Genomic DNA, 4,535 nt, shown 5'->3' on the forward strand with positions numbered 1-4,535 from the left:
CTTGCTAGTTGTTTGCACCTACAAAATCATCCCCAATGGGTTTCAAGAATACTAAAATTACGTTTTTTACTCAAATTTTTGACATTTTTGACAGCCTGCGAGTCAACTTTGACACGACTGAGGAACTGTCAGTGAAACTTCTTGTTAGTTGTTTGCACCTAAGGAATTATGCCTAATGGGTTTCAAGAGTACCAAAAGGACGTTTTTTCACTCGGATTTTTGACATTTTTGACAGCCTGCCAGTTAACTTTGGCACCACTCAGGAGCTGCCAATGAAATTGCTTGTTCGTTGTTTGCATCTAAACAATCATCCCCCATGGGTTTCAAGAGTACTAAAATGAAGGTTCTAATTGTCATACTGTCATTTTTTTATATGTTTGACATCCGGCCAGTCAAGTTTGGCACCACTCTGTAGCTGCCAGGCAAAATTTTTGTTAGTTCTTTGCACCTGAAAAATCATCCCCAAAGGGTTTCAAGAGTATTAAAATGACGTTTTTGCACTCGAGTTTTTGACATGTTTGACAGCATGCCAGTCCTGTAGACAGTTCTTAACACAGAAAAAACTGGGGGTAAGAAATGTTGCAGGTAATCATTAATTCTGGGTAATGTCAGCTATAATCAGGATAATCTCGTTCAAAGTAATTCATAAATAGGTAAAGTGTACCTGACTTTACGCTGTAGAAAAGTAATAACGGTGAAGTATCACTTCCCAGATAACAATGTGCGGGAACAATAATGGCATAATGACTCGCGCCATCACACGAGCAGACAGATTAGTCCTAAATTGAAACGCATATCGCTCGCACGCGTGAAAGTCGCACGCATGATGGTGATATGCGAGCTTAAAAATGTATGCAGGATTTAAAAATATATTATTCTAAATATCATTATTGAATGAAAACAAGAATAATTCAATTTAAATGAAGAAATGAATATCCAACTGTTTCGTTCACACCTAAAATCACTTCGTTTCGAAAAAAATTAGGAAAGCGAGGAAAACTACGTGGAAAAACTCATACCCACTAAAAGTAAAGGCATACTAATGTTGGGAGACTGCGGGATGCTGCAGTATGCTGCGGAAGATAGAGCAGGCATGATCTTAGATCATAGAGCGGGACGAGTGGCAGACTTTTTATGGAATTAAATTTACAAATTGCAGTAATAAAAAATAAAAAATATTTTATTTGCTATTTTAGATTAAAATTGAAACTTATAATTTTACTAAAAATGTCTTTAAAAAAATCATTTGGAATTCAAATTGGGATCCTTTAAAATATTATTTGAATACAAAATAACCATTTTTGATTTATTGGAAATATTTTGTTTTTGCTTCGGGTTTTGTTTTTGACGAAATTAATTTTCCAGCTAAACAAAATGAAAAAAAATTTCTTTTCAATTCGAAAAATATATAAATAAATCAATAAATACACACTCTCGCACGCGTGCGTGTGTGTTAGAAAAAGTATTTTGGAATTTTTCACAATTTCGTTAAGTAAAAAATATTTGGGATCTAATTAGATCATCTTTATGGAACTATTTATTAATTACACAGACGCACAAAAAAGATGGCTGCACGAGACAAGTGACTTGGCTACCCTTATGGTTTTTGAGCTGTTGAATCCGCATATAGCCTCAGAATTTCTCCTACACGTGTTAGTTTCCTCTTAGATGCAAAAAGTATGGAAAAGCCTAGGGATTTTCTAGTCACATAGGCCATACAAAAAATTTGTCTGCTCAAGGCAAGTGACTAGACTACCCAGGTAGATTTTGAGCCGCTGAATTCAAATTCGGCTTTAGAATTTCACGTACACGTCTTAGCTTTCCCTGAGATGTAAAAAATAGGCAAAGACCTTAGGATATTCTGAACGTTATTTTGATAATATCAGTATACGCGGAAATAGACACATGAATGTTTTATTCTCAAGCGTCGAGACTTATAGAGACTTAATTTGTACACAGAAATGATCTGGTGTGTCTTCTGTTTCTCCCAGCTTGGACAATTCTAGGGACATTAAGGGTCTTTCTCATATTATGTAGATTTGTACGGGGAAAAGTAACAAAAATGCCATATGCTTTGCAGATTTGAGTGTTAAATCTAAATTTTTACCCCAAATTTTTCGGGCTTGTTCCATTATCTTTCTAGATGTGAAATGTGGAGAAAAGCCTAGGAAATTTCTCGGCACACAGGCCAACAAAAGAAAAGTTGTCCGAACGGGACAAGTGACTGATTTCGAAGGCAAGACTGTAAAGGATATTAGGTTTTTCTTATTTTTTCCCGTGTAAATCTATACAATCTGAGGAAGAACTTTAATTTCTCTAAAATTACCCAAGCTAGGGAAAATAGAAGGCACACTTAATAATTTCTGTGTACAAATTGAATCTCTACAAGTCGTTGTACTTGAGAATATAATGCCGATGTTTCTATAATAGCGTATACTGTTATAATCAAATGAACGTGCAAATTATCCCTAGAATTCTAATTACTTTCTTCATCTAGGGGGAAACTGAGACGTGTAAGACAAAAGTTCTGAGGCCAGATTTAGATTCAGCGGCTCAAAATTCATAAACGTAGGCTTGTCACTTGTCTCGTGCAGAATTTTTTTTGTATAGCCTGTGTGACCAGAAATCCCTAAACCTTTTCCTACTTTTTCATCTAGGGGAAAACTGACCCGTGTAGGAGAAATTCAGAGGCCACATCCGGATTCAGCGTCTCAAAATTCATAAGGGCAACCATGTCACTTATCTGGGCAAACAAATTTTTGGTATGGCCTGTGTGACCATTAATCCCTAATCTTTTCCGTGCTTTTTGCATCTAAGGGAAAACTGAGACGTGCTGGAGAAGTTCTATGGCCAGATTCGGATTCAGCGGCTCAAAATGCATAAGGGTAGCCTAGTAACTTATCTTGTGCAAACAATTTTTTGTATTGTCTGTGTGACCAGAATATCCCTAGGACTTTCCCTACTTTTTGCTGCTAGGGGAAATCTGAGATGTGTGGTAAAAATTGTAAGGCCAGATTCGGATTTCGCGGCTCAAAATCAATAAGGGTAGCCTAGTCACTTGTTTTGTGCAGACAAATTTTCTGTATAGGCTGTGAGTCTAAAAAATCCCAAGGATTTTCCCTACTTTTTGCATCTAGGGACAAACTGAGACACGTAGGACAAATTCTAAGCCCATATTCGTTTTTAGCGGCTCAAAATCCATAAGGGTAGCCTAGTAACTTGTCTCGTGCAGACAACTATTTGTTGTGGGCCTGTGTTATCGGCAGGATGGACGCACGCATGCGTCGCAGACAGGCTTCGCACGCATGCGAATACAGTGCGTCGCACGATTGTTTTCTTAGTTGCTGACTTTATGTTTAAAGAAGCGGCTATAAATAGTTAATTCTGACAAGTTTCCGCGTACAAAACACTCCAGAACGATGAAACTTGACATGAATGATCAAATTGATCGCCTAATTGTCGACTTAGCACAATTTATTCATCAAAATAAACTTGGTTGCCGATACAGGATTTTAAATTCGCCATAGTCTTTAAAGTAAGTAGGTCTATTGAAAAAAGAAAAACGTAAAATTTAAGCTTGGGAATTTCCGAAGATGATTTTGACAGTGGAAAATTTGCGTTAAGTCCTTTAAATAAATTATTTTCCGTTTAATTACAGGAGTCTTGATTATTACATACCGACCGAGTGCAATAGCACAATCGGTACATCGGTCGAATGGTGATAAGGTACAGTCGGAACTCGACTCTATCTATTTTTAGGAGAGTGTCTTCACATTATCGCGGTCGCTCGGGGTAGAAGTGAAGTTGCACAGTAGACTGGTACGCGGTAATAGATAATAACGGTTGATTTGAATCTCTGCGCATCTTGTGCGCAAACGTCAGAAACAATCAGGGAATTTAGTAGTATGAACTCAGGAGAGGGGAAGTTTACGATATCGGTGGTTGATACAATCAAGGTCCGACTTTACTTCAGGTTTTGAAGTCAGCTAGAAAGATGTCTGCGCTAAAGGCTAAGGAATAATACTCATTACAGGGAAAGAAGCTTAATGTCTTCTTGTAACTCGGAATTTTGTTTTATTATAAGTGAATTTAGATATTATTTTCAGTTCTTAAAAGCTGTTCAATTTGATTATGAAATCCTAAAAATAAAATTGTTGTTGCTTAATTATTTACTTAAACAGACATCTTCTTGAAAGACATCTTCTTCGCGGAAAAATATGTTTAAGGGCTCTTCCATTCCTACGAAGTTGTATAAGGAGACCCCACTTATATGCGGCCTTTGGACAATTTGTACGCGTAGATTCGGTTTTAGTTAGTTTGCATCGCTTGTACCGCTTCTTGCGGAAAAGCTTTGAAATACAAATTACAAATGGGTTTGTCTGTTTTCTCGTGAAAGTAAATGGACTGTGATAGAAGTGAGACGTTCTTGTGTGTGCAAAATGGGTTGCTGTTACATTGATGGCTGTGCGTCCACAAGATATGATAGAAAAAAAGAAAGAGACAGGCTTGAGAAACGTCATTGCTTTTGCCCCTGC

This window comes from Belonocnema kinseyi, chromosome 5 (genome assembly GCF_010883055.1).
Source record: "Belonocnema kinseyi isolate 2016_QV_RU_SX_M_011 chromosome 5, B_treatae_v1, whole genome shotgun sequence".
NCBI classification, from domain to species: domain Eukaryota; kingdom Metazoa; phylum Arthropoda; class Insecta; order Hymenoptera; family Cynipidae; genus Belonocnema; species Belonocnema kinseyi.